The sequence below is a fragment of the Ambystoma mexicanum genome, chromosome 2p, assembly GCF_040938575.1.
Source record: "Ambystoma mexicanum isolate Mex_15411 chromosome 2p, UKY_AmexF1_1, whole genome shotgun sequence".
Lineage (NCBI taxonomy): Eukaryota > Metazoa > Chordata > Amphibia > Caudata > Ambystomatidae > Ambystoma > Ambystoma mexicanum.
This window is the reverse complement of record NC_090923.1, coordinates 633,944,209-633,965,834: the sequence shown is the minus strand read 5'-3', so window position 1 is coordinate 633,965,834 and position 21,626 is coordinate 633,944,209.

Below are 21,626 nucleotides of genomic sequence, written 5' to 3'. Positions count from 1 at the left end.
TTTCGCCCATTAAGCAGGCCTATGAGGGCGCATAAGCCACTTCTGACAAACATGAATGTCCACGCTATAAGAGCCAAGGCCACGGCAGTTGCCTTCCAGAGGCACGTTCTGTGGCAGATAATCAGCAGGGTGGCCATGTGGGCCACTCCTTTGCCCTTCTGGAAGCACGGCTGTTTGGTTGCCGGCTCCAGATCAGATGTAGAATTTGGGCAGGCTGTATTAAGGAACTTGTCTTCTTAAGGAGGGTCACCTCTCCACCCTGGGGCTAGATTCAGTTGTAATCGCCCATACAGTATGGAGGAAAGGGACAGGACGTAGGAGTAATTATAAGTTACTCACCGTAGTGACTAATGTACTCCTAGTCCATAATACACTTTACTCCATAAGTCTCGCCATCCTTCCCCCTAATAAAACTGGTCATTAGGAAATGGTAATATTGTCAACGTGTCAATGGGGACTGAGGAGTGGTGCCGGTGGGCGCAGTCGGGGTGCGCATTCCCCCAGAGCTGTGCCCCAGTGCACCTCTGGTGGAAAAAGGTTCTGTGTCCCGTCTCTAGCGAGAGACGCCCATACATTATGGAGGAAAGGGGACTATGGACTAGGAGTAAGTTAGTCACTACAGTGAGTAACTTATCTTTTAGTCATTACTACACATTTTAAAATCTATCTTGAGATTTAGAACTAAAAAATAAATCTTAGACTCCATCTACTTTACATTTCTCAGTAAAGTACATAGACTAAATAGACTTTTTCCAACATTTCCATTAGCATTTTGTGTTATGCTAAGGCAATAATGTGGCGTTCCTGGAACGGGGGATAATGAGCTGGTGGCCTAAGCGGAAGTGTCTGTGTGCCCCCTGATACTTGCGGGCTTCGGTGCGTTCTAAATGAATAAGGAAGGCTCCAGACCATTGTCCTCCATCAGCCCCTGCAATGAGGGATAAAGGCCATTAGCACCCCTGGTCCCCAAAGCGGGAACCAGGGGTGCTAAAAAAATAGATTTTGCTTCCTACAGCAGGATGCCTGCGGTGTCCCGTTATAGAAAGGCAAATCCTTTTCCAAGATGGCCACCATGGAAAGGGAAGGCAGGGCTCCGTACCGAGCCCTTTCCAGGGCAGCCTGCAGAAGGCGAAGACAGAACCCTAGGACCATATTACCACAAGCACATTTTCTTCCCTTTCAAACCTATCCCACTCTCGAATAACTTTACCACATAGCTGGTCCAAGGCGGACATGGCCACTTTAACCCCATTTTTCATTCCTCGCGATCATGGCCAGTAGCCTGATTGTCTGGGTCATGACCTTATATCATGACCCGGACAATCTGGCCACTGCCCATGGCCACAGGCTATACCTCAGTCACCAAAGGCTTATTACTATTTTTTGAACCTACATTATGACACTTGTCAAAAAATAAAACACAGGCACATTTGCAAAACCATGTTTTAAGGTCCTTGCCAATGCTCCTTAAACAAGTTTGCTTGAAATCAGCCCATTTATTATGTGTTTAAAAGTGTCAAAATGTATGTACATGTAATAGTCATAACTTAGCCCCCACTTGACAAAATCCATTCGGACTTTACACAAACATTGAAGGTTACGTCTATAACCATTCATTCGTCAAACGGCAATAAAGTTCTCCAGCATGGGGTCTGGCATGGATTCACATGCTCATGAATATTCCCCGTCAGGCTGGGAATCCTCGGTAAAGAAAAAACCAGTATCAGTTTCGTTTCTGATCTGTCTTTCGTAGTAATAACCAATCACTGGTCTCTGCGTCATACTGACCACAGCCAATGACTGCCCTCTACCTAAGCACCGCCTCTGGCAGCCATCTTCAGATTTTTACCGCACGTTCATGTGTTGGGATCCTCGTGCTATTGCTCTCGAGCGTTAGTGCTATTTTTCGCGCTTTTTCACAAAAAACTTCGATTCTTTCGGTCAAAAGAGCCTCAAGCTCCACCGATCCTACATCCGATCAACGGGGACCCGTGTCGGATTCATCTGTGCCCCTCAAGGGTGAAGATTTCGTCGAGCTACGCTTCGGAGGACTCCAGAAGCTTCTCAGGCCCGGTCTCGGAGATGGCCCAGGAGAAGGGAAGCTCGACGCCCGGAAAGCTGTTCAGGGTCTGCCCTGGATGCCAGCTGCAGAACGTCTTCAAGGAGGACGAACACTCTTTCTGCCTTTACTGCCTTCATGAGGACAAGACGCACGTGGAGAAGGACTGTGCGTTTTGCGGCAACATGTCGGAACGGACCATGAAGGACCGCCATCAACGTCTCGCCAACTGGCTGGAGGGTAAGAGCCCGTCTGGCGAGAAGAAGAAGAAATCCGAGCGGTCTTCTAAGACCTTTGAGGGCGCCCCGGCGACGGGGGCCCAACATAAGGCCAAGCACCGCGAGTCCGCTGGCACCGGGAGCGCCGAACGGTCGGGCTCTACGGGCGCCAGGCAGGGCGCACCCTCCCCGGCACCATCAACCACGAGCCAACGCTCTGGGTCGGGTAAGAGGAAGGCCGAGCACCCGGCAAAGCTCCTGGAGAGGCCCCGGTCGAGCTCTAAGGCAGAGGAGGAGCGTGGCAGTGCCCCCTCCCTCAAGGATAAGGCGGTGAGCGCACCTAAGGTGGTGAAGGCCTTGATCCATCCGACCAAGCCCTCTATCGAAACGGTCGCGGCGGCCCTGGCTCAGCCTGTGGTGGCTACACCAGTGGTGGCGACCTCAGGGCCCAGAATCTCCCTGCCTCCGCGGAGGGAGTCTTCCTTTGTGCCCATCGATAGGACCCCCGTGAAACCCTCTGTGGGGAAGAAGAAGGGGGGGCAGGGCGTCGTCGTAGATTCGGCCTCAACCTCAGAAGAGGAGCTGATCGAGGTCTTAAGCCACGGCCTAGGCGTGGAAGAAGGCCAGCCCGTCGGAATGGACCCCGACGCAGGTGACGACGACGACGACATCGTCGAGGATACCGACGGGGCCCCTGCTCGCCCGTCGGATTCCCCTCTGCCAGCGCCGCAAGACAACTCGGCGGCCATTTTGTTGGCCATACAGTCCTTATGCTCCGAGATAAGGACGAGGCTACCGTTACCGACGGAGGAACCTCTCCCGTCGGGGGATCCAGAACCGGGACCTTCTGGTGTTCCCCCCCCACCAAGAAAAGAAGGATCCATCCACCACCTCCTTTTCAACCGTCGCGCCCCGTCCAGCCCTCCTCCCCGTCCACCCGAGGGGATGATACGGGGACTGACACGGCAGCGACGGGTACGGACGACGAGGCATACGACGAGGATTTTCCGTCGTCGCCTCCCACCAGGGCTTCTCCGCCCGACGAGATCGGATCTTTCCACTCCATGATCTCCAGGGCTTCCGAGCTTTTCCAACTCTGCCCTGAGGAGAAGAAAAAGGAAGGCTTCCTTTATCAGCGGCGCGAGGCCAAGAGGAAGACGGTCCTCGCAGTGCCTCTGTTGGACGACATTTGGGATGAGGGCCTTTCCCTCCTCAAGAACCCTTCCACGACGCCAGCTAGAAGAGACCGGTACGAGAAAAAGTACCGGGTCCCGGACACGGCCCCCCTATGCCTCCGGGCGCAGCCTACCCCGGACTCCGTCGTCTCCGCGGCAGCCAGGAAGAAAGCGGGGGGGGGGGTGCGGCCTCCACATCAACTTCCCCGCCGGACGGCGAGGGAAAGAAATTGGATGCTATGGGACGTAGAGTCATCTCGTCGGCAGCGACGACGATTAAAGCGGCCAACGCCTTGGCTATCGTGGCCCGCTACGACAGGGAGCTCTGGTACAAGATAGCTCCCCTGCTGGATTTTCTGCCGGACGACAAGAGGGCGGAGGCCCTTGAGATCCTGCAGGAAGGTGAGGTGGCGTCGGACCACGCCATCACCGTGGCGACGGACATCGCCGACACTGGGTTCCGCCAGCTGGGCAACGGCGTTTGCCTTCGACGTCGTGGATGGCTCAAAGCTACAGACTTTCGGCAGGACGTCCAGACCAGAGTCCTGGACATGCCCTTCGACGGGAACAACCTGTTTGGGAAGACAGTGGACGATTCCCTTCAGGCCATCAAGGCGGATACTGAGACGGCCAGGGCCCTTGGAGTCCTGCAGCAACGACGAACGCCCTTTCGGAGCGGCGGAGGCAAGGGCGCCTCCAAAGGTTCCGGCGGCGGTTTCGCTTCCTACCGTCAAGCGGCCCGCTCGTCGTCTCAAGAGGCCTACAGAGGACGAGGCAAGTCTAGCGGACCCCGCCATCGTCGCCAAGGAGGTCAAGGCGGCAAGGCCGCGTCCAAGCAGGATTGAACCGGCCGTGGGGTCGGGCCCCCACCGAAGCACCCCGGTGGGAGGCCGGCTGGCGGGCTTCGTCAGCATGTGGGAGTCCATCTCCACCGACCGTTGGGTGCTGAACGCCCTGGCCCGGGGCCACGCGCTCGAGTTTCAAAGAAGGTGTCCGCGCGTCCCCTCCGTGGCCAGGAAAGAATTTCACGTCCCTCAACTTCTCCTGGAGGTAAAGGCGATGCTCAGAAAGGGCGCCATCGAACTCGTCCCAAAGAGGCTTCGGGGCTCCGGAGTCTACTCGCGATACTTCCTCGTGAAGAAGAAGACGGGAGGATGGCGCCCCATCCTAGACCTGCGACGTCTGAACAAGTTCATCAAGGCGCAGAAGTTCCGGATGGTCACCCTCCAGCACGTCCTGGGTCAGCTGGAGGAAGGAGACTTCCTATCGTCGTTGGATTTGGAGGATGCCTACTTCCACATTCCCATCCTAAAGGGGCACCGAAAATTCCTCAGATTCGTGGTCCAAGGGCGTCATTACCAGTTCAAAGCCCTCCCCTTCGGACTACGGTCGGCACCCAGGGTATTCACCAAGTGCCTCGCACCGGTGGCGGCGCAGCTGCGCCGCGAGGGGATTCACGTCTACCCCTACCTGGACGACTGGCTCATCCGCGCCAAGACGAGGGAGCTCGCCGTGGTCCACACGGCAAGGACCGTCCAACTCCTCACGGACCTGGGATTCTCCGTGAACTACGCCAAATCCCACCTGGTGCCCGCGCAAGTCGCACTGTTTCTGGGAGCGAGGCTCGACACAGTGTCCCTTCTGGCCTCCCCGTCGGAGGAGAGGACCAGGACCATCTTGGGCAAGGTGCAACGGATGTTGGTGGCCGACGCGGCCAAGGTGAGGTCCATCAAGTCCCTCCTCGGGATGATGTCTTCCTGCATCTACCTCATTCCCATGTGCAGGCTCCGGATGCGCCCGTTGCAAGAATTCCTGGATGCGCGCTGGATCCAGATGACGGGCAGCTTCGAGGAAAGGATCAAGCTCGACGAGAGTTTCCGACGAGCGATACGGTGGTGGGGCACCCGCGCGCATCTGACGGCGGGCATGGACTTCCAGACCCCAGCCCACCAGGAGACTGTGACCACGGATGCCTCCCTGGAAGGGTGGGGAGCGCACACCGAAAATCTGCACGCAAGCGGACTCTGGCTCCCGACGGAGAAGTCCCTGCATATCAACGTCCTGGAGCTCCGTGCAGTGTTTTGGGCCCTCAGGTCCTTCCTTCCGTCCCTCAAGGGCAAGGTGGTGAGGATCTTCACCGACAACACCACCACCATGTTTTACATCAGGAAACAGGGCGGAACCAGGTCCCCAGCGCTGTCCAAGGAGGCGCAGGACCTGTGGCATTGGGCCGTCGCCCAAGGGATTTTTCTGGTACCGTTTCATCTGGCAGGGATAAAAAACACCATCGCCGACTCACTCAGCAGGGAGCTGCGCTCGTGCCACGAGTGGGAACTACGGCAGGATCTGGTGGATCGCCTCTTCCGACGGTGGGGCACACCCCAGATCGACCTGTTCGCGACGGCAACGAACACCAAGTGCCGGAGGTTCGCCAGCAGGTTTCCCCAGACGAGGAGCATGGGCGATGCTTTCTCGTTCCCCTGGGAGGGCCTGTTCCTCTACGCGTTCCCTCCCTTGCCTCTGCTAATCCGGCTCGTCAACCAGCTCAAGAGGTCACGGTGCAGGATGATCCTCGTCGCACCTGCGTGGCCGAGGCAGATATGGTTCCCGGACCTTCTGGACTTGTCAGCGTCCCCGCCGATCAAGCTGCCGGCGGACGCGGATCTACTCTCCAGGGAAGGAGCCGCCATCCTCCACCACGACCCGAAGTCGCTGAACTTGCAGGCCTGGCTCCTGCAGCGCTAGAGTTTGGAGGATACGACATACCGGCCGATTGCAGAGAGGTTCTTGCAAATGCCAGGGCGTCCTCGACTCTTAAATGCTACGGACACAAATGGAAGAGGTTCTCTGTCTGGTGCCACGCACAGAAGATTAACCCTCTACGGATTACGGCTCCCCAAGTACTGCCGTACCTGCTGACGCTGGCCAAAGCTGGTCTGGCACACGCGTCCATCAAGATTCATCTTGCTGCGATCTCCCGATACACCAGAACCACGGGGCGGACGTCCTTGTGGTCTCATCGTCTGGTGAAAGAGTTCATGAAGGGACTGTTCAGATCGTTCCCGCCGGTGAAGGCTCCGGCCCCGGCGTGGGAGCTCAACGTGGTGCTGACCAAGCTCATGGGACCTCCGTTCGAGCCTCTGCACTCGGCCCCGTTGAAGTTTCTATCGTGGAAAACAGCTTTTCTTGTGGCCATCACCTCCGCACGACGAGTGGGAGAGATCCAGGCCCTTTCCTGCAAGGCCCCGTACTTGACTTTCCACGACACGAGGGTAGTGCTCAGGACGCACCCCTCCTTCATGCCCAAGGTGCCGTCGGACTTCCATCTCAACGAACCCTTGGTGTTGCCTGTGTTCTTCCCGTCGCCTTCGTCGCCGGCTGAGAGGACTTTGCACTCGCTGGATGTGGCTAGAGCGCTGAAGTTCTACGTAGACCGCACGAAGTGTTTTCGGAAGACGTCACAACTCTTTGTGAACTTTGGACCTGTCAATCAGGGGAAGGCTCTCTCGAAGGCTTCCATTTCCAGATGGCTCTCCGGCTGTATCATGTACTGTCATCGGTTGGCAAACCGACCGCTGCCTGGCCGTCCGAGAGCCCATTCCACCAGAGCGATCGCAGCTACCACGGCGTTCCTATCTGGTGTGCCCCTGCTGGACATATGCAGGGCTGCTACGTGGAGGTCGACGCACACCTTCACGAAATTCTACTGCGTCGACCGGGATTCCAGGGAGGAGTCCAGGGTCGGCCAAGCAGTGCTGCGCAACCTGTTCGCCTGAGGTGAGCCTGGTGAGGAGGTAAGATGCTTAATGTTGAGTTTATGTGATGCTTAATGTTGAGCCTTTGCCACCTCCCGTGGTTGTGCATGTGTGTACTGCTATGTATTCTTTATTCATGAGCATGTGAATCCATGCCAGACCCCATGCTGGAGAAGGAACAAGTTACTTACCTGTAACTGTTGTTCTCCAGCATGGGTCTGGCATGGATTCACATGCGAACCCTCCCGGCTACCCCTCTGCGGCTCTTCACTTGGTCATACTGCCACTTCACGTGCTTCCAAATCTGAAGATGGCTGCCAGAGGCGGTGCTTAGGTAGAGGGCAGTCATTGGCTGTGGTCAGTATGACGCAGAGACCAGTGATTGGTTATTACTACGAAAGACAGATCAGAAACGAAACTGATACTGGTTTTTTCTTTACCGAGGATTCCCAGCCTGACGACGGGGAATATTCATGAGCATGTGAATCCATGCCAGACCCATGCTGGAGAACAACAGTTACAGGTAAGTAACTTGTTCCTTATAAGCCATCTAAAAATGTTGAGACCGCCCCTCTAATTTAGCCCCCTCCTGAAAAAATCCCACCAAACCTTACAAAAGCTTTTATATCTAGATCTGAAATCTTTTGGCAAACTTTTGTGTAGATTCGTCAAATGGCACCACATTTATAAACCTTTACTATATTTTGGGACCCCCTCCCATTAAATGTGTTCCCTCTCGACAGAACAGCTCCACACTTTCCAGAACCATTCACAATCAAGTCCAGAATAACATTCCAAAATTTCATGCGGTTTCATTGGCATCTTATGGCCATATCCCATCCCACCCTCATCACGACTCACCTCCCCAGAGATTGTTTGATATGTTTGAAATGTTTTAATGTTTTTACCGAGATGTCCACAGACACCGGTGGATGTCTGTGAATCCAACATGGCGAGCGTTGCCAAAAATCTGACACTTTAACACTTTTCACCACCGATGTCCGCGGACATCACTTCACCCTCTAAGCCAATCGTATACCTGTCCGTGGACCAAACGGGGAAAAGGGTCTGCAAAGCTGAGTCAGATATCACTATTTTTTCTTACCTACATTTTGCCTGTTTTAAAAAAAAAAAATACTGGACGGATTTTCACAAAATGTACAAAAGCACAGTTTTGGGACCAAGCTGCCGCTTCTGCCACAAATTTGGTGAAAAACCGTCCAGAGGTTTGGGCTGTAGGCATGAGCAGTGTTATCCATTCAGTCTATGGAGAAAAAAAAAATTGGGACCCCCCTATAACTTTTCCCCCTTTGACGAAACCTCACCAAACTTGCCCAAAAAATTCAGAGCGGGCCATATACTTTAAGTTCGAGGCTTCGTCCAGGGGAGCAAAGTTATAAGCCGCCCAAAAAGTGCTCTTCCTATGGGTTTATCAATTTAACCATAACTACACGGCCATGTAATATATATTGGGGGGGGTAAAGGGTTAAAACGGGTGGGGGCGGGTAAAAATCTAGAGAAACGGGGCTTGGGGTAACCCCCCCACCCCCTCTCTCCGCCCTCAATAAATAAAATAATCACCACATTGTTCTATGATTTTGCTTTGGTAAAAAATGCCTCAAAAAAAGTATTTCGTAAAATCACATAGAGCCCTGAAAAGTGTCTGGGGTTGCTGATGGTACTCTTGTTCAATGAAAAGGTTACTTTGAGCCATATTGGCTCTCAGTAGAGGGGTACCCACACTCCTGTTAATACTGAAGGAATATTTGTTAGTGCCTAATGTATTTCACAGGCCCTTATTCTTAGTACAAATGAGTTTGGCCTGCTTGTTAAATAGAGCTCAGCAACAAGGCAGCTATGCAAGGGCTCAAAGATGGCTGCTGGCCACGTGACAAGGTCTGCCCAATTTGTTGCTGCACCCACCACCTATTTTACCAGTCCTCCTTGGACGTTCTCTTCGAAGGACAGACTAAGACATGAACCTCACCTGCTTGTGCCTGTTTGTGCCAAGTGCCAGACCTGTTGATCTGCATTTCATGTACAAAGTAGCTGCTACTACTACTCGCCAAAAGACATCACAGTGCATATACTACCTCCTCTCCCTATCCCCAATCTCCTTAGGTTTTGAATGGCCAAGCTCCCTGGGCAGCCCCTGCAAGCTGACCTAGTGAACGTTAATATCTCCCTTGCCCCAATCCAACTCCCATGGACCAAACGCACATGCGCCCTCATGCTGATCAATGCTGGCTCAGCAGTCTTGCATGTGGCGGGGATCGCTGACCTCATCTCTTATAATAACCTTCATCACTGTAACATCCTTTCCCCAAGTTACCGGATCCGACTGGCCAAGAAGGTTAGGAGGCTGAGTGGAAGTCATCCATGGAAGCGATTGTCCATGCTCCATCAACCCCTCTCTCAGAGCAAGCTCGTTTCAATCTTTCAACCACTGGTTTCCTTTATCTCACAAGGATTTCATAATTGTCGACCTCGTCTCCAACTTGCGCTTCTCTGCCAAATTAGCACACAATTTATGTCCGTCCTTGGATTTTAACATCTTCTAGTCCCACACCGACAAGCACACTCTAAGCATGCTTTTCGCTCTCTGGATACATGAACCTTGAGCAAATTTTGCTCTACCCCTTGCACAGTAAAGGCAATTCCCTACCCTTAGTTCTTACATCATCCTTTCCCTCCTCACCTGTGCAGACTCAATCCCACTCGTGATCTGACCATGCTGCCATACCACTATCGATAATCCATGTCCCCCAAAGTTCAGACTTAACGCCCCCCTCACTGTTGATTATTCACAATATTTCTGGTAGTTGAGCTAGGAGCAAACTTCTCAGTTCCCTACCACAGGGAATGCCTGTTGTCCTAGAGTTATTCAACTGCTCTGCTATGAAACTCATGCCCCCCTAAACAACATTACTAAGACCAAACCATCAGCCCCCTAGTACACCCAAGAACTTGCCTCCAGCAAATGCTCATTTAGAGCCCTAGAGAATCGATGGTGCAAAAACTGTAACCATGGAGATCTTGCCAACCTCGCTCCATGCCACCCGTAGCATTCTGATTATCAAGGCCAATGCTGCTTACTAATCCATTGTGGCAACCTCAAACGGGAGCAAAGCCTTTTTGAAGTAGTAAAGCATTGTAGCAAGCCCTCACCCCACCCAGTGGTTTTGGCAGCTCAAGAAACATTTTACTCCATCTTTTTTATTGAAAAAATAGACAATCTGACAGATTATAAAATTAACTTCATTTCACCCCCCTCTGCACTCTAGCAGGACCACTGCCCCTCTGGACTGAATTCTCTCCCCAGAACTCCTAAAAAAAAAAGAAAATTGCTTCACTCAAACCTACTACCTGCTGGGGGGGGGGGCGCTGTTACGCACGATGAAGATGGCCGTCTGAAGGGAGAGCTCCGGCCCGTAACATATCATATTATAAAATTAATCCTGTTCGGGGCCACCTACACGCCAATAAACATCTGTAATCGGCGGTGGAAAGCCTGCAGCATCATTCCACTGATTTTCATGCAGAAACGCCGGCTCAATCCTGAGATATCGGACTGAAAACCTACACCGCGAGCGCGGCGGTGGCGTACCCGGACCACGGCTCCAGGAAGAATCACACGACAGCCGGAGGTGTCAGCTCATCTGCAGGCCAGAGGGGGGAGGAGCCGCGCTGCGCGCCTTTTTGAGTTTCCGGTGAATATATCCTGCTGGCCCCCGGTACTCCTCCTGGGTGTACACCGCTAGCTCGGCCCGGACGGAACATTGCTTTTTTCAGCGGGGTGCTGACCCGCTCACTGAGCCGTTGCTTCCCCGCGGATTGATCCTTGACTGACCATCGAGTCGAACCTTGCCAACGGCGGCATGCCAGCTGCGCTCGCTCATCGGGGCCTGCCGATAACATCATAAGGTGGGTGCACTTGTGGCTCCCCCCGGGTCGCTCTGGCGCATTTTCTTTGCATATACCCATAAGCAATGTTGCCCTTGCCACCCCGTATACAGCGCATGCTGCCCACAAACTACGTCACACACCTAAGTGCCGGCGATCACTGACCACCGACTACCACTGTGCACCAGAACGTGTGTAGACGCAACCCAACAGATTTAATACATGGGCCGCAGCGAAAACAAAAGTATGGGCCCCAAGAAAACTGGTCCGATGGACTCCTTCGCCAGCTCCCAGCCACATGGGTCTGCCGAGACACCCGCTGAGCCCTCGGGCAGCCAACCGGAGTCTCCAATGGATGAGAGTGGACAAACTATCGCTGGTCCAAAGTGGATTCCTGGCGGTTAACAGCAAACTGGACGACATAGGGGCCACGATCAGCTCTCTGAAGGCAAGGGTTGATAAGGAAAGTGCACACACTACGGAGGCGGAGAACAGAATTGGAGTTAATGAGGACTCGATAGCACAACACAGCTGCGATATCGCCCAGTTGAAGGGTGACCTGCAGAAAACCCTGAATAAGTGTGAGGACCTGGAATCTCGTTCCAGGAGAAACATCCGCCTGGTCGGAGTAGCCGAATCCTTCGGAAAGGGTTCCATGGAGCGCCAGGTGGAAAACCTCCTGAAATCCTTCTTGGGCCCCGATGCTTTCTCTAATCATTTGCTCGTGGAGCGGGCCCATCGCACCCTGGCCCCCTCTCTCAGGCCTGGAGCACCGCCCCACACGATCATTGCCCGTCTCCTGAATTATAGAGACAGAGACGCTATCCTGAGGCTTTCCAGGGAAAAAGATCCCTGCATTATGAGGACAACAGGATACACATTTCTGATGTTTGTTAATCTGCTTAGAATCACATGCTGTGCATAGGTCTGACATCCAGTGGTCACTGCGGAGTATTGCATTTTGTTTTTCGTAGTCGAAAAGGGGACGTCGACAAGGCGTGTCTGTAACACTATCCCTATAGTGACGTGCATTGTACCCACAATCCCTCATGCGTCGAGGTCCCTCAGATTGTTTTTTTCCACCCAGTTACTGGTCGGCTTTATGCGGAGCTCCTTGAGAGACATTGCCAAATCATTCCTTCGACCTTTGGTCGTTAATTATTATTAATAACATAGATCCCTCCCTCGACGCAGAGCTGTTAATCCGCCGAGCAAGATCTTTGACGGAAGGACGAGCGGAGGAGATCCTTCGGCTCTGCCGAACACGTGGCCTGACCTCGCCAGCCTTACACAGTAGGGAGAGTGGGGTTGTGTGATCTTTCTTTTCTCTTTGAGAATGCCTTTCTCTTTCCTCTCCCTCTCTTCCGAGGTCGTAATCACACTTCTGGCCTTCAGCTATGGAGAGGCCGCCCTTTAGGTTTTGCCCGCTTTGTAAGGGTAAATATACCTGGAAAGACGAGCACAAACGGTGCAACCGTTGCTTGCCCCTCGATCACAAGGACGGCTGTGCGGCCTGTAAGTTACTGAAGTCCAAAATGTTAAAGGACCGCAGGGTCAAAAGGTGGGTGGCCTACGCCATGTCTAGGTCTGACTCCTCGCCCGCTGCCGCCGAATGTGATGAGGACAATGATTACACGGCCCCCGTGAGAGGTTGTGGACCTCTCAAAGGAGCGTTCACGCTCCTCGTCCGTCCCGGCCCCGAGAAGCCCGGCTCACGCCCAGTTTATGGGGATGAACACCCCGGCGACAAGGACACACACAAAAAAGCACAAAAACACATACCCCCGGCACGTATTCGTCGAAGACGAAGGCAGCCATAGCGCCAACGGGGGCGTCTGGTCCACCAGCGTCTTCCGCCGACCGTAAGGGTCGTCGGCCCTCCCCGCCACCGCTTCCGCGACAGGCGTCCGGCATTCTAAAGATAAGGGCACTAACACCAAATCCTCCGGTGACGCGCCTCGTAAGAGTGCTCACGTTGCCAGTAAAGACTCGACGCTACCTAGCGCGACAGCGACCGATCCCTTGGCAGAGAGAATGATCGCCGAAAGCCTTGCGCGTATATCCACTAAAGACGACAAGAGACGGACGGCGAGCGATACGCTGAAAACCGCGCACAAGGCCAAAGAAACACCGAAGGCGCAGGAAAAAGGTCAGGAAAGCTCCCGCCGTCGACGGAAAGCCCCAAGCCTGCGAGAAGGCTTCTCAGAAGGCGAAGGTTCGCTTTCTTCGACGTTATGGGACAGAACCAGGCAACTACAGGGAGAAGAAAATCCTTTTTCATTCCCAGACCGCTCTGGCCTACCTCAGTGGACCTTAGAGAAGTTCCAGTCATGTGTGGATAAAATAGACAGGTTCATGGCCATCCCAGAAAATAGGGCACCCAAGAGACCAAGGCAGGCACCCCAGGAGAGTCCAAGGGTTAAATACCCACGGTTCTATAACCCCATACAGGAAGACATGGACTCTTACGACCTCACTGAGGACACTCACTTCCAGCAGGAAGATGAGTTCATTAATGATGAAGACCAACAAGAAGAAGAAGGGTTTCATGAGGACCTTAACATAGGTGAGGAGGGGTACGAGGAGGGACACAGGCGAGGGTGACCCAAATCCCTGGCAGTCACCAGCTAGGTCTACAGACACAGACAGTATAGTCATCCGGTCTACTGAAACTACACCAGTCGGGAACCCTTCGCCTGTTGATGATCAGCCCACCTTCAATGCGCTACTGAAGAAGGCAGCAGCACATTTCGAACTCGAAACTGGGGAGGTCACCCCAGATACTGACCTCGTGGAAAGGATTATCAAGGAAAAACCTCCCACTAGCCAAACAATTCCCATCCTTGCCTCAGTTAAGACGTATTACCCCCTCACTGTCCACTCCGGCACTGGTGAGAGGGGTCAATCCGAGAATTGAGAAATTGTTCTCACCCTCTCAGTCAGACCCACTATATATTAGGGGTCATTCAATCCCGGACTCCTTAGTGGTGACCAACACTAGGAAGAGGGCTGGGGTCCCACTGTCTACCAGCGAGGCAGCCCCAGATAAAGAGGGGAAGAAGCTTTATGCCACGGCCAAGAGAATCACCACCTCTGCAGCATTCTCAACTAGAATTGCCAATAATACATTATTGGCAAGCTACGCTGATGCTCAATGGGGAAAGCTTAAGCAGGACATCGAAGAGGCCCCTGAACCCCTAAAAACTCGATTATTGGCTACAATTAATGAAGGCTCTCTGGTCAACCAAAGCATCGTTAAGAATACCCTCGATGCAGCAGAGACGGCTGGCCGTACTTTGGTACAGGGAATTTTGTTGAAGCGGCACGTCTGGCTTCGCAATTCTGGGTTTAAGGCAGAAACGCAAGCGTCCCTCATTAATAAGCCCATTGAAGAGTCTAACCTCTTTGGAAAGGCAGTTGACGACACTCTGGAGAATGCGAAAAAAGAATTTGACGCCATAAAGACCTTGGACCAAATCTCAAAGCCCCCTAACAGGTGGGGATTTGGTAACAAGCGCTTTTTTCGTGGCCAACGCCAGCAACAAAATCAGCAACAGTATTCTGCCAACAACTACCAAGGTAATAGTGGCCAGTACAATCAGAGAGGTCAACGCCGTGGCAAGAGGAGAGGCCGGGGTTCCACCCCTAGAGGCTCCCAAGCCACCAACACCACCAAGTGACGCGAAGATTCGGGTCCCCTCCCATGCATTGCCGGTCGGGGGCCGGTTGACATCCTTTCTTCCAGCATGGGAGGGAATATCAGACCGCTGGGTACTATCCACCGTAGCCCGCGGCTACTGTATAGGGTTCAACAGTTCCCCAACAAACAGACCCCCGAGGGGACGACGCATGACACCAGAACACCTCGCCATCCTTCTACAAGAAGTGGATCAGCTACTGGAAAAAGGAGCTATAGAGGTCGTGCCTCTATCTCAGGTAACGGAAGGTATTTGTTCAGTGTACTTTCTTGTACCCAAAAAGCATCTAACCATGCGCCCTGTATTAGAACTGCCCCCAGCGAACAAGTTTGTCAAACCCCAAAAGTTTCGTATGGTGACCTTACAGGAAGTGATCCCAATGCTATCGCAGGGAGATTACATGACAACACTGGACAGGAAAGATGCATACTTTCATATTTTAATGTTGCCAGCGCACAGAAAATACCTCAGGTTCGTGATGGAGGGCAAACACTACCAGTTCAGAGTGCTACCCTTCAGCATAGCATCTGCACCAAGGGTATTCACAAAAGTACTGGCAGTGGCAGCGGCCCACCTGTGCAGGTTATCCATCCCAGTATACCCTTACCTCGACGACTGGCTCATAACAGGGGATTCTTACCAGACATGCTTCTCAAACACCCAAAAGACTGTAGACCTTTTGTTCCAACTGGGCTTCTCCATCAACAAGAAGTAGTCCAGCTTAGACCCCAGCCAAGTCAAACAATTCCTAGGGGCTCTAATTCGAACAAAGGACGGCCTCGTCTTCCCCCCCAACGAGAGGGTCCAAAACATGCTGTTTCAGATCCCCCAATATGTGGCAGGTCGTGAGGTGATGGTGCGCAAAGCGATGCGCTTGCTAGGAATGATGGCGTTGTGTATTTATTTGGTACCTCACGGGCGCCTGCGCAGGCGCCCAATGCAAGAGTGGTTCAACAGTCAGTGGTGTCAGGCCAGCGGACAATGGGACGATCTAGTGGTGGTCTCGCAGGCCTTGGTTCTCTCGCTACGGTGGTGGACAAAGGAAAACCTGGTAATAGGGAACCCTATTGCCACACCCGCAGTGGAAGCCACTCTAACCACAGATGCATCCCTCACAGGATGGGGGGCTCACCTATCCCATCAGATTGCCCACGGAGTGTGGACTCCGAGCGTAGCATCCAAGCACATAAACCTACTGGAGCTACTGGCAGTGTTCAAAGCAATAAAAGCCTTCCAAGAACACCTACAAGGGAAGACAGTGATGGTCCTTACGGACAGCACCACAGCCATGTACTACATCAACAAGCAGGGGGGCACCCACTCTCCAGGACTGTCCAAGCTGTCCCAGAATATATGGAAGTGGGCTCTCAGACACAACATGTTCCTACGGTCACGACATGTACCAGGGGAACTCAATCTGCTAGCAGACGAACTCAGGAGAGACTTCCCTCTGCCCTCAGAGTACGAATGGCGGTTGCAAGAAGACATTGTTTTCGACGTCTTCACACAATGGGGATTCCCAGAAATAGACCTGTTCGCAACTCTGGAGAACTCACAATGCCAAAGTTACACCTCCAGATACCCCCAGAACCAGTCCAAGGGGAATGGTCTGTCGATTCCATGGTCAGGGAGATTTGTTTACGCTTTTCCCCCCCGACTCCCCTTCTCAACAAGATTGTGCACAAGATGCACCAGGAACAAATCACCATGATACTAGTGGCCCCTATGTGGGCCCGGCAGCGATGGTTCGCTCACTTGATGGAGATGTCCCTATCTCCCACAGTGAAACTTTCCTGCCCGTACAACATGCTGTCACAGAACAAGGGCAGGACATTGCATCCATGCCCTCAGAACATGAACTTAGCAGCCTGGCTCCTGAGATCATAGAGTTTGGACATCTAGAACTCCCGCAGAGATGCATGGACATCCTCAGGGAAGCTAGAAAGCCGAACACTCGTCACTGCTATTCTAGTAAGTGGAAAAGATTTGTCATCTGGTGTAGAGGGAAAAGCATCAACCCGGTTGACTGCTCACCCACACAAATTGTTCTGTACCTGACCCACCTATTGGACTCAGGTCTGGTGTTCAATTCTATTAAAGTCCACCTAGCGGCACTTTCTGCATACACCAATTCCCAATTTAAAGTGTCGTGGTTGAAAATCTCAGTCATCAAAGCCTTCATGGAGGGGGTAAAGAGAATACACCCTCTGATAGCTAACCCAGCTCCTGGATGGGACCTAAATGTGGTACTTACCAGACTCATGGGCTCGCCCTTTGAACCCATGCACAAGGCAACTCTTGAGCACCTCACTCTTAAGACTGCTTTCCTAATAGCTATCACCTCCTTTAGGAGAGTAAGTGAACTACAGGCTATTTCAGTTCTAGACCCCTTCGTAACAGTTCACAAAGACAAGGTGGTTCTACGCACACACCCAAGGTTTGCACCGAAATTCATCTCGAAATTCCATGTGAACCAGTCAATAGAACTACCAACGTTCTTTCAAAACCCTTCCAATCTGGGAGAAAAAAGTCTGCATACACTCGATGTGCGCAGAGCTGTCATGTTTTACATGGAAAGAACCAGACCACTGAGAAAGACTAATCAGTTCTTTGTCTCGGTGGCAGCAGGAAGAGAAGGAGATGCAGTTTCAAAGTCCACTATATCTAGATGGATTGTTCAATGCATCACTCTGTTACACTCTTGCTAAGAGAGAACTACCCTTCAAGCCAAGAGCACATTCTACTCGAGGCACGGGGGCATCCATAGCTTTCATTGCAAATGTTCCCCTTGAGTCCATCTGCAAGGCGGCAACCTGGAGTTCGGTGCACACCTTTACAAAACACTACTGTTTAGACGCACACTCTAGATCTGACTCCCAGGTGGGACAGGCAGTATTAAGACATCTTTTCTCTACTGTTCCTTCTCATAACCCACCGCCAACTCCTGGTACTGCTCGCTAGTCTATGCACAGCATGTGATTCTAAGCAGATTAACAGAAGACAATGCATTACTTACCGTAAAAGCATTTCTGATGGTTGTATCTGCTTAGATTCACATGCGCCCACCCTTCCTCCCCGCTCGGATGGAAGGAACATAGACATCTTTCTACATCTCTCTTTTCTGTACTCACTCACGTATAGAAGGCTCCCTCAGGGCAGAAAAAATACAAACAGAGGGACCTTGACGCGTGAGGGATTGTGGGTACAACGCACGTCACTATAAGGATAGTGTTAGACACGCCTTGTCGACGTCCCCTTTTCAACTACGAAAAACAAAATGCAATACTCCGCAGTGACCACTGGATGTCGGACCTATGCACAGCATGTGAATCTAAGCAGATACAACCATCAGAAATGCTTTTACGGTAAGTAATGCATTGTCAGATCCAGATTTTTCAACCAACCTGCAAACGTTGAGGAGGTCCTACGAACCGGTCACGAGACAGCTGAGGCTACGCCAGATCCCATATGCACTTGACTTCCCGGCTAAAATGCGCATCCAACACGGAGGCCGTGCACACTTTTTTGAGAATCCTGCGGAGGCCATGATGTACGTCGAGGCCTCAATCCCCCTTCCCCCGGGGAGCTGGAAAACTAACCGTAACCTGCCGCCCCCGCTGGTGGCGGAACCGTAGGACCATGCTGGCTGATGGGACTTGCTCTGCACTGCCTTGCCACAAGTTCAATAACCCGTTGATGGCGAGGTGGCCCTGTCCACCATATGTTGTCGTAGGGCCGTGAGCCCCACCTCCCCCCATGGTGTTCGGTCACGTGAGTACAGCTCACACCCCCAGGAGACTTCCCAAGTTATGGTTGATGGGATACATCGGGTTGGGGTTGATGATGCGGGTGGGGGTTAGCAGGGGGAAACGGGTAAAAGTTTGTCCTGGTGTTCTGCCAGGCATGGTTGGGGATGTTACAAAGTTAAATTCAGGGGACTACTTTCCAGCAGGACTCTTCCAGTACTTGACAATGGCGCCATACTTGGCAAATGCTCCCTCCGATAGGCAACTATGGCGCAGGCTAAGGGTGGGTTGAACATTTGACTACTCTCCTGGAACATTCGGGGTCTCAACAATCCAGTCAAGGCAAGGAAAATTGCTGCATACATTACACGCCATGATCCCCACATCCTTCTGATACAGGAAACGCATGCGATGGGGAGTATCGATACCAAATTCCTCCCACAATGGGGTCCTCATAGGTACTTCAGAGTATTCAACACAATCCAGGGGAGTCCTGATGCTTATACACCCCAAGCTATGCTTCAGTTATCTCTCTAGTAAGATACAGTCTAGGTAGATGTGTTGGTATGGGGGAGGTGACGGGACGGCAAATACTACTAATTAACAGATACGGTCCTAATATCGATGACCCACTATTTTACCGCGCAATCCTTGATGTGCTGTCCACATCGGTAGAGGCGCAAATAATATGGGGCGGGGATTTCAATATGATTCTTGATCACTCCCTGCATCGTTCATCTACCTCCCCCGGGGCCCCGTCCAAAGCGGCTCTTACTGTTAGACAGATGATGGAATAGACCGACATAATTGACGCATGGCGCACGTTGCATCCACATGAGAAGAAATTCACTTTCTACTCATCTGTTCATGACTCCCACTCCCGAATAGATTACTGGCTTATTAGTTCGTCCCTCACTGACTGCAATACACCCCTGCACGCTCTCAGACCACTCGCCGATAACACTGGACATCAGCCTAGATGACTCCCCACTTCCGGCTAAAAGGTGGAGAATGCCCTCTGCGATCCTTAGAGACCCCAATATCTGTGAGGCATTACATATTGAAATTGAGGAATTTCTGGAGTTGAACGAGGGTTCGGTGAGCACCTATGCTACCCTATGGGAGGCATTCAAGGTTTGGGTCCGGGGTACTATACTGGGTAAGTCTACAGGTATGCTGAAAGCAGTGAGGAGGGAACTGGGTGTGGCTGAAGCCACAATAGACGCACTACAGACGGAATATAGTGCCACATTGAACAAGGAAACCCTATCTAAGATGCACACTTCCCTCAAGGAATTCAATGAGCTAGCCAGGAGGGAAGTCTTATACATGGCTGCCCCGGCTAAGACCCGCAGGTACGGGGAGAGTAATAGGGCGGGGAGATTTCTGGCCAACAAGCTTGAAACAGACCGGCACCTCAACTCAATCGCTAGCATCCAGAACCCGGCTGGGGTCACGGTCAATAAAGAAAGTGACATCAATTCTGCTTTTACTGATTTCTACTCTGCTCTATACTCTGATCACGATGTTAAAACCAGGGAAGACACGTTCAGGTACCTGGACTCCCACGACCTCCCAACACTCACCCAAACAACACGAAACATTTTAAATCAACTAGTTACTATTGAAGAACTCACTGAGGCTATTAAATCTTTATCTGGCGGCCGCGCCCCTGGCTCAGACGGCCTGACTGCCGAACTGTACAAAGAATTTCAGGGTGTGCTAGCCCCACTATTACTGAAAGTGTGGGAAGAGGCCATGAATTGTGGTATCCTTCCAGACCCGATGCGTGAAGCAGTTATTACGGCCCTTCTGAAGCCACGCAGACCAGCACAGGATATGGCCTCCTACAGGCCCCTCTCCCTAATCAACACTGATGTGAAAATCTTCGCCAAAGTGCTGACCACCAGACTCCTGCCGTACATGCCAATCCTGGTCCACCCTGATCAAGCTGGCTTTATACCAACTAGATCTACGGCTTTAAACCTGCAACGATTATTTCACGTGCTGACGCAAATAGATCCGGAGGCAAAAGCGGCTGTAGTGGCCCTCGATGCCGAAAAGGCCTTTGATTCCGTCTCCTGGACATACCTTTTCCTGGTACTCGAGAGGTTTGGACTTGGACCATATTTTATTAAATGCGTCCGGCTGCTATATACCCAACCATCCGCCAAGGTCCTAACTAATAACACCTTGTCCCCTTCTTTCCACCTACACAGGGGAGCTGTCCTTTCTCGCCCATTCTGTTTGCCCTCACTATTGAACCAATGGTGGAATATATCCGTCAACACCACTCACACAGAGGTCTCAGGATGACTGGCCCTCCCCAAATTATATCACTGTATGCGGACGAAACGCTGTTATATGTCCGGGACCCACATGAGAATGTGCAACACATTATGTCTGACATACCCGAGTTCTCAGAATATTCGGGATATAAAATCAATGTCCCCAAATCTGAAATCTTTCCATTGACCCCTAATACAGGTGACCTATCTCACATTACAGGGTTTAATCCTGCCTCCACGCAGGTAAGATACCTGGGAATAATGGTGGCTAGAGATAGACAGCTGCTGTACTCGCATAATCACGGCGAATTACTTCACCCTTACGACCAAGCTCCACATATGGGCTAATCTCCCTCTGTCCTTATACGGCCGAGTGGCCCTACTTAAAATGGTAGTTCTACCCAAACTCTTGTATCTCTTCAACAACATCTCGGTTTGGCCCGGTAAACCCTTTTTTGCGAAACTTGGATCATTGGCGTCTTCATTTATTTGGAACGGAAAAACTGCTAGGCTGGGGTGGGACAATATGGTGGAGCCATACTCACAGGGCGGTATTGCGGCCCCTGATTTTGATTTGTATTGCATAGCAGCACAGGCACAATTTGTGAAACATTGGTTTGACCCCGAAGACACAGCCCCACACATTCTTCTCGAAAAGCATGCAGTCCGCCCTAATGATATACGATCGGTCCTTTTGAACCCCACTTATAGTAACGACTGCCCTTTTGACCCGGTATACGTCACCACACGAGCTTGGTCCAGGGTTTACAGGAGGATTGGCCTG